This window comes from Penaeus vannamei, chromosome 20 (genome assembly GCF_042767895.1).
Source record: "Penaeus vannamei isolate JL-2024 chromosome 20, ASM4276789v1, whole genome shotgun sequence".
NCBI classification, from domain to species: Eukaryota; Metazoa; Arthropoda; class Malacostraca; order Decapoda; family Penaeidae; genus Penaeus; species Penaeus vannamei.
The window spans coordinates 26,460,735-26,470,216 of NC_091568.1; the positions used below are offsets into that span (position 1 = coordinate 26,460,735).

The 9,482-nt window shown below is 52.0% G+C and overlaps 1 protein-coding gene across 3 annotated transcripts in view; it reads left to right on the forward strand.

Moving 5' to 3' along the window:
- The window catches only part of Cad88C (cadherin 88C), a gene marked incomplete at its 3' end in the record, with an annotated part of 290,730 nt that overhangs the window by 169,213 nt on the left and 112,035 nt on the right, over nucleotides 1-9,482 (forward strand). For all 3 annotated transcript variants that reach the window (XM_070135250.1, XM_070135251.1, XM_070135252.1), the window contains 1 exon segment: nucleotides 8,947-8,998.

The window sequence follows — 9,482 nt, forward strand, 5'->3', positions numbered from 1 at the left end:
AGAGGGAAGAAAAGGGAAGAAAAGGACTAAAGAAAGAGAGGCAGAAGGCGACTGCGAAACCTCTCGGACTTTTGTCTCGGCGGCGTCGGTGTTGATGCGGTCTCTGGGCTCATCTGTTGGCTTGCTTCGTTTGCTTAGGGTTGCGAAGAGCAGGATGTGGACAAGCTGTATATGGATATGGTGGTGTGTGAGTGTGTGGAGGCGAGGGAGGGAGGAGGGAGGGAAGAGTGGAGGAAGGGAGAGACGAAGGGGAAAGAGAGAAAAGGAAGAGGGAGGAGGTATAGGGAGATGGAGGGGGATGATGGGGGAACAGGAGCGAGGGAGAGAGGGAGCAAGAGAGAGAGGGAGCAAGAGAGAGAGGGAGCAAGAGAGAGAGGGAGCAAGACAGAGAGGGAGCAAGAGAGAGAGGGAGCAAGGGAGAGAGGGAGCAAGAGAGAGAGGGAGCAGAGGGAGCAGAGAGAGAGCAAGAGGAGCAAGAGAGAGGAAGCAAGAGAGAGGAGCAAGAGAGAGGGAGCAAGAGAGAGAGCGAGAGAGAGGGAGCAAGAGAGAGGGAGCAAGAGAGAGAGGGAGCAAGAGAGGAGCAAGAGAGAGAGAAGCAAGAGAGAGAGGAGCAAGAAGAGAGAGGGAGCAGAGAGAGAGGGAGCAAGAGAGAGAGGGAGCAAGAGAGAGAGGGAGCAAGAGAGAGGAAGCAAGAGAGAGAGGGAGCAAGAGAGAGAGGGAGCAAGAGAGAGAGGGAGCAAGAGAGAGAGGGAGCAAGAGAGAGAGGGAGCAAGAGAGAGAGGGAGCAAGAGAGAGAGGGAGCAAGAGAGAGAGGGAGCAAGAGAGAGAGGGAGCAAGAGAGAGAGGGAGCAAGAGAGAGAGGGAGCAAGAGAGCGAGCAAGAGAGAGGGAGAAAGAGAAAGAGAGGCAAGAGAGAAAGAGAGCAAGAGAGAGAGAGAAACAGAGAGAGAAGAGAAAGAGAAGAGAGAAGAGAAAGAGAGAGAAGAGAAAGAGCAAAAGAGAGAGAAGAGAAAGAGTGAAAGAGAGAGAGAAGAGAAAGAGAGAGAAGGGAAGAGAGAGGAGAGAGAGAGAGGAGAGAGAGAGAGAGAGAGAGAGAGAGAGAGAGAGCGGTAAAAGCAAATAGAAGCACAGGAAAGAGAAAACAAAACACACCTCCCCCAAAGACAAACAAGGAAGAGGCAAACAGAAGACAGACAACGCAAAAAGGACTTGTGTAGCCGAGGGTGTGAAAGAAGTAGGTGTAACGCCTGAGTGATGATGAGGCTCCATTTTCTTTTCTCGTTGGTGCCGCGCTATATATTCAGGTCCCGCGGCCGTGTGTCGTGTTTGGCCGATTATTGATTGAGGCTCGGGACTTATGGGGGACTAAAGATTTAGTCTAATGGGCCTTTTGAAGCGTAATTTATCCGTTGGCGGAATGCAAATTTGCTGGGGGGGGGGGGAGAAATAGGAAGAGATATGACTTGTTGGAGGTACTTCTTGTGGGGCTCTGCTTGTGCATGTATAATGGGTTGTTGTTGGATGTTGCATGTCTTTCGGTATTGTTATTTTGCATGTTGATGTAGTAGAATTTTTTCTTTGATTTACAAAGTCTTCATTAACATTTTCCATATTGGACAAGCTTAGCGGCAGTGGGAATAGCAGAATTCAATACAACTTGGAACAACAGGAGGAACATCTATTGCTTTAGCGCAGAAAATTATTTGGCTGTCGACATTTCCATGCAGTTATTATCCTCCTCATTCGAACAGGGTCTCGATGGCCGTGTTGCATCGAACGGCGAAGTAAGTGCGCGGATTGTGCTAACGGGTGTCGCTGCTCTTGCGATTGCGTCGAGCCTTAATGAGCCATATGTCTTGCGTCGAAGGGAGGCTTAACGAGGCCCTGGCAGCGATAATGGCACCTTTGTCCCTCGTGGCACTTGGCTTAATGGAGGCGTCATCCCAAAGCGACACCAAGCCCGCTGGCTCGTAACGGGTCCTCTTACACGGGCGTAAAACACGGGCGAAGGTGGTCGATGGAGATAGATGGGGATGGAGGGAGGAGGAAGTAGGAAGAGGGGAGCAGGGAAAAGGGATGACACGAACGGATGTGCACGTACGCAAAGACAGACAGACAGACAGATAGACACACAGGCACAGACCCACACAGACAGACAGACAAAAAGACAGACAGATAGACACACAGGCACAGTCACACACACAGACAGACAGACAAAATGGCAGACAGATAAACACACAGGCACAGACACTCACACAGACACACACACACACACACACGCACACACACACACACACACACACACACACACACACACACACACACATACAAACACACACACACACACACACACACACACACACACACACACACACACACACACACACACAGACACATACACACAGACACATCCACACAGACACACACACAGACACACACACACACACACATCACACACACACACACACACACACACACACACACACACACACACACACACACACACACACACACACACACACACACACACACACACACACAAACAAACACACACACAAACAAACACACACAAGCAAACACACACACACACATAGAGAGAGAGAGAGAGAGAGAGAGAGAGAGAGAGAGAGAGAGAGAGAGAGAGAGAGAGAAACACCAACCCAAACCACACACAGAACACACAAACATCTCCCTCCCTCCTTCCTGCGCCCATAAAATACTCGCCCACACCGCACAGAAACAATAACATTTACCAATACGAAGGGATAATAACGATAGTAAAGCTTGACCTTTTGACCTCTGTTAGGACTGCGGCGGCGAAGGTCACGGATCCGGCGCGCGAGGCCCTCGGTGCTTGCGTGGGGTGACTTCGGGGCCATTTCGACGGCGCTGATGCCACGCGAGGCCTTTGCTGGAGATGGATGGGTGGATGGGGGTTTGACTTTGTTGGGGATGGATGGGCGAAGGGCGTTTTGACTTTGTTGGGGATGGATGGGCGAAGGGCGTTTTGACTGTTGGGGATGGATGGGCGAAGGGCGTTTTGACTTTGTTGGGGATGGATGGGCGAAGGGCGTTTTGACTTTGTTGGGGATGGATGGGCGAAGGGCGTTTTGACTATTGAGGATGGATGGGCGAAGGGCGTTTGACATTGTTGGGGATGGATGGGCGAAGGGCGTTTTGACTTTGTTGGGGATGGATGGGCGAAGGGCGTTTTGACTTTGTTGGGGATGGATGGGCGAAGGGCGTTTTGACTTTGTTGGGGATGGATGGGCGAAGAGGGCGTTTTGACTTTGTTAGGATGGATGGGCGAAGAGACGTTTTGACTTTGTTAGGATGGATGGGCGAAGGGCGTTTTGACTTTGTTGGGGATGGATGGGCGAAGGGCGTTTTGACTTTGTTGGGGATGGGATGGGCGAAGAGGCGTTTTGACTTTGTTGGGGATGGATGGGCGAAACTTTGTTGGGGATGGATGGGCGAAGGGCGTTTTGACTTTGTTACGGGGATGGATGGGCGAATGGGCTGTTTGCAACTATTGGGGATGGATGGGCGAAGGGCGTTTTGACTTTGTTGGGGATGGATGGGCGAAGGGCGTTTTGACTTTGTTGGGGATGGATGGGCGAAGGGCGTTTGGACTTTGTTGAGGTGGATGGGCGAAGGGCGTTTTGACTTTGTTGGGGATGGATGGGCGAAGGGCGTTTTGACTTTGTTGGGGATGGATGGGCGAAGGGCGTTTTGACTTTGTTGGGGATGGATGGGCGAATGGGCTGTTTGACTTTGTTGGGGATGGATGGGCGAAGGGCGTTTTGACTTTGTTGGGGATGGATGGGCGAAGGGCGTTTTGACTTTGTTGGGGATGGATGGGCGAAGGGCGTTTTGACTTTGTTGGGGATGGATGGGCGAAGGGCGTTTTGACTTTGTTGGGGATGGATGGGCGAAGGGCGTTTTGAAACTTTGTTGGGGATGGATGGAGCGAAGGGCGTTTTTGACTTTGTTGGGGATGGATGGGCGAAGGGCGTTTTGACTTTGTTGGGGATGGATGGGCGAAGGGCGTTTTGACATTGGGGATGGATGGGCGAAGGGCGGTACGACTTTGTTGGGGATGGATGGGCAGGGCGTTTTGACTTTGTTGGGGATGGATGGGCGAAGGGCGTTTGACTTTGTTAGGATAGATTATTGGGCGAAGGGCGTTTTGACTTTGTTGGGGGATGGATGGGCGAAGGGCGTTTTGACTTTGTTGGGGATGGATGGGCGAAGGGCGTTTTTGACTTTGTTGGGGATGGATGGGCGAGACGTTTGACTTTGTTGGGGATGGATGGGCGAAGCGTTTGACTGTTGAGATGGATGGGCGAAGGGCGTTTTGACTTTCATTTGGGGATGGATGGGCGAAGAGGCGTTTTGACTTTGTTGGGGATGGATGGGCGAAGGGCGTTTTGACTTTGTTGGGGATGGATGGGCGAAGGGCGTTTTTGACTTTGTTGGGGATGGATGGGCGAAGGGCGTTTTGACTTTGTTGGGGATGGATGGAGCGAAAAGGGCGTTTTGAGCTTTGTTGGGGATGGATGGGCGAAGGGCGTTTTGACTTTGTTAGGGGATGGATGGGCGAAGGGGCGTTTTGACTTTGTTGGGGATGGATGGAGCGAAGGGCGTTTTTGACTTTGTTGAGGATGGATGGGCGAAGGGCGTTTTGACTTTGTTGGGGATGGATGGGCGAAGGGACGTTTTGACTTTGTTGGGGATGGATGGGCGAAGGGCGTTTTGACTTTGTTGCGATGGATGGGCGAAGCGTTTGACTTTGTTGGGGATGGATGGGCGAAAGGGCGTTTGACTTTGTTGGGGATGGGTGGGCGAAGAGGCGTTTTGACTGTTGGGGATGGATGGGCGAAGGGCGTTTTGACTTTGTTGGGGATGGATGGGCGAAGGGCGTTTTGACTTTGTTGGGGATGGATGGGCGAAGGGCGTTTTGACTTTGTTGGGGATGGATGGGCGAAGGGCGTTTTGACTTTGTTGGGGATGGATGGGCGAAGGGCGTTTTGACTTTGTTGGGGATGGATGGGCGAAGGGCGTTTTGACTTTGTTGGGGATGGATGGGTGTAGGGCGTTTTGACTTTGTTGGGGATGGATGGAGCGAAGGGCGTTTTGACTTTGTTGGGGATGGATGGAGCGAAGGGCGTTTTGACTTTGTTGGGGATGGATGGAGCGAATGGGCTGTTTTGACTTTGTTGGGGATGGATGGGCGAAGGGCGTTTTGACTTTGTTCAGGGATGGATGGGTGAAGGGCGTTTTGACTTTGGGCTGGGGATGGATGGAGCGAAGGCGTTTTTGACTTTGTTGGGGATGGATGGGCGAAGGGCGTTGCGGCTGTTTGGGGATGGATGGGCGAAGGGCGTTTTGACTTTGTTGGGGATGGATGGGCGAAGGGCGTTTTGACTGCGGGGATGGATGGGCGAAGGGCGTTTTTGACTTGTTGGGGATGGGTGGGCGAAGGCATTTTGAGCTTTATTGGGGATGGATGGGCGAAGAGGGCGTTTTGACTTGTTGGGGATGGATGGGCGAAGGGCGTTTTGACTTTTGTTGGGAGATGGATGGGCGAAGGGCGTTTTGACTGTTGGGGATGGATGGGCGGGCGTTTGACTTTGTTGGGGATGGATGGGCGAAGGGCGTTTTGACTTTGTTGGGGATGGATGGGCGAAGGGCGTTTTGACTTTTGTTGGGGATGGATGGAGCGAGGCGTTTTGACTTTATTGGGGATGGATGGGCGAAGGGCGTTTGACTGTTGGATGGATGGGCGAAGAGCGTTTGTTTCTTCAAGGGGATGGATGGGCGAAGGGCGTTTTGACTGTTGAGGGATGGATGGGCGAAAGGGCGTTTTGACTTTGTTGGGGATGGATGGGCGAAGGAGCCGTTTGACTTCACGGGGATGGATGGGCGAAGAGGCGTTTTGACTTTGTTTAGGGATGGATGGGCGAAGGGCGTTTGGACTGTTGTTGGGGATGGGTGGGCGAAGGGCGTTTTGACTTTGTTGGGGATGGATGGGCGAAGGGCGTTTTGACTTTTTGTTGGGGATGGATGGGCGAAGGAGCGTTTTGACTTTGTTGGATGAATGAGGCGGGCGTTTTGACTTTGTTGGGATGGATGGGCGAAGGGCGTTTTGACTTTGTTGGGGATGGATGGGCGAAGGGCGTTTTGACTTTGTTGGGGATGGATGGGCGAAGGGCGTTTTGACTTTGTTGGGGATGGATGGGCGAAGGGCGTTTTGACTTTGTTGGGGATGGATGGGCGAAGGGCGTTTTGACTGTTGGGGATGGATGGGCGAAGGGCGTTTTGACTTTGTTGGGGATGGATGGGCGAAGGGCGTTTTGACTTTGTTGGGGATGGATGGGCGAAGGGCGTTTTGACTTTGTTGGGGATGGATGGGCGAAGGGCGTTTTGACTTTGTTGGGGATGGATGGGCGAAGGGCGTTTTGACTTTGTTGGGGATGGATGGGCGAAGGGCGTTTTGACTTTGCTGGGGAGAAATGGATAGAAAGGCATGGATTTACCGGAGATAGGTGTGCATTATAGTGTCGTTTTGAATTTGCTGGAGAAGGATGAATGGACTGAAGTTTTGAGTTTGGTGAAGATAGACGGATAAATGGGCGTTTTGACTTTACTGGCGGTAGGTGGATAGAGGGACATTTTGACTCTTCAAAAAGAGATGGATAGATGAAATTTTGGCTATCCTTGGGGTTAGATGGAGAGGGAGAGAAAGGGGAAGAGGGAGAGGAAGAGAGAGAGTGAGTAAGAGTGAGTGAGAGAGATTCTCCTAAAGCAGTCGCCGTGCGCCCTTTTGACACCGAGGAGAGTTATGATTGTGATACATACTCTTGCCTTTCGGAGATAAATCGAAGTCTAAACAGCTAATTTTATCTCTTGACTTTTTATTTCTTCTTGCGTTTATTTTCGTTTGTTTGTCTGTTTTCAGTCATTTTATTGTCTTCATCTTCTTGCATTATATTTTTCTTCTTTTACTTAATCGCCGATGCATTAAATGAAGTGAAACGTACGGGCGTCGAAGGGAACAGCCGCACAAAGGGGCAGATCAGGACGACAGGCCGCCACGCCCCTCGAACGCTGCCGTGTCTCCTGCGCGGGGCGTCCTGCGGAGACACAAAGGCGCAGTCTCCTGCTCCTCGTCTTCTTTTCCTTCTTCGTCTATTTTTCATCCGTCCTTCTCCCATTCCTCATTCGCTTCTTTTCGTTCAGCTTCTTTCCTCCTTCTCTTTTCGTTTGTCGTACTTCTTTCCATCTAGTTCGTTCTACTCATTCTGACTTTCTTTTTGTCGTACGCCCTCTTTCCTTCTCCGTTTGTATCCTGCGCCCTTATTTCACATTCTCTCTCTCACACTCTGTCTGCGAGGAGTCATCCTCGTATCCTCGTAGGAGATGGAGGAGAAGAAATGGGTGGAAGAAATGGCGAAGAGACAAGAAAGGGAAATGGAGGGCCTGTCAAAGGAAAATTGCCTCCACTTCTGCTATTGGAATATTAAAAATTCTGCTACCTCTAAGACAGTGACGACGGCAGCGGAAGGACGCAGAGGCAGCCGACGTGGCAGGGAAGGCGCGGAAGGCCAGAGGGCGCCGTGTAAGGAGCCCCAGGGACGCGACCCGAGGGAAGGCTTTGTTGAGGCTCCGTGGGGCGGAGCTCGCTTCCATTAGCACGCCCGAGACCGGAGGCCTATTTCTGTCTCTGTCTCTCTCTGTTTCTCTCTCTCTCTCTCTCTCTCTCTCTCTCTCTCTCTCTCTCTCTCTCTCTCTCTCTCTGTCTCTGTCTCTGTCTCTCTCTCTCTCTCTCTCTCTCTCTCTCTCTCTCTCTCTCTCTCTCTCTCTCTCTCTCTCTTCTGTTTATCTATCCATCTATCTATCCATCTTTGTATGCGCGTGTTTTTGGGCGTGCGTCCGTGTTAGTTTTCCGGGTCGGCGGTGACACGCTGAGACTGCAATGTAAATAAGGGAGGGAGTGTCAGAGGGTGACAAACCGCGTTCGGCGAACAAGTGAAGCAATTGGTGGGCGGCGCCGGACGGGAGAGGCAAGGCGCTTTGGGCTTGTTTATCGTTGCTTTAAAAAGAGAGGGCTCCTAATGCAAGTCCCTGCTTGCTTGCTGGTTATTCTGCCTATGCTCTCAAAATGTGTTTGGTAGTGTTAGACCATAAAAGGAGGGCATGCAGGAATAGGAATGAAAATAGGGGTAGGGGGAAGAAGAAAATCAATTATGATTTACAGTGGTATGACTGAAGGGAAGCCTTATTGAGACGCGAGGGGAAGCTGAAATGGCAGTGCGTGTCGCCCAGCCGCCCATTAGGCGTGCGAGCGCCGTCTGTTCCCGGCGCCGCTTCGCCAGCGAGTGCCTGCGCCCCTCCGTAGTTAAACGCCCATTAGCCTTTGTTGAGCGAGCTTTACTCCGTGACTTTACGAGAGCTTTTGGGGCCTTTACGACGCTGGTCTTTTGTTGGTACGTCTTTATCTCGCGCCTTATCGGGAGGGGCTATCACTGCTGTGCTTTTAGGTGCTTGCGTCGGCGGCGCTGCTTGCCCGTCGCACAGCGGGGGCTGCTTCAGCGTCGTCATCGCCTGCGTCGGGGCTGGTGGGGCAGGGGACGGGTTTCTCAAGGATGCCGCTCAGAAGCAGCCATTTGTCTTCCTTCCTCCAGTTGTGTATATGTATAGATTTTATGTTTTCTTCATTATAGTTTATCTTGTCTACACTTTGCACTACTTTATTGTCTCCCCTTTCCTTACCCTGCGTTCGGCCCGAGTGTCCCGCCGGCCGAGTCATGGTTGACCTTGGGCCGTGCGTGCGGGGCCCCGCAGTACCTGCTGGCGCGGAGGGACATCTCCCGCTGCACTTTATTGTCCATTATGAGCGGTAATTACGTGGCATTTTATCCGATTCTTTTTGTTTGTATTCCAGGAAGGCCGTGGCGGGGCTGCCGACGCCGTGATTGGGCGGCAAAAGCGAGCAGGTAATTGTCGCACTAAGTGTTGTTTAGCGGCGTTAGTCAGGGCTGTCGATCGGCCGTCCGCCATGACGCCGGTCGGATGACGGCCGCTAATTGCCAGATGTCCGTCGACGCTGCTAAAAATGTGCTGGGTCGGGTCCCCCTCGCCCCGGGGGCTGCTGTCCCGGCTTTTCTCCCTTTTTCTCTCTGGAGGAGTATGAAAGGCTTCTGTAATGGAATATAATAACTCGGGAGGAATTTTGATATCGCTTAGCACTCCATCCTCCTCCTCCTCCTCTTCTTTTCATTCCTCCTCCCCCCCCCCTTTTCGTGCTTTTCCTTTTCTTCTTCCTCTTTTTCCTTTTCTTCAAATTCCTTCACCTCTTCAAATTCCTCCACCTCTTCTTATTCCTCTTCCACCACCGCCACCATCTGCACCTCCACCTCCTCTTTACAAGTGATAATTGTACAGCATTTGACAGCCATGCCTGTCTCCCCAAATCCCCGC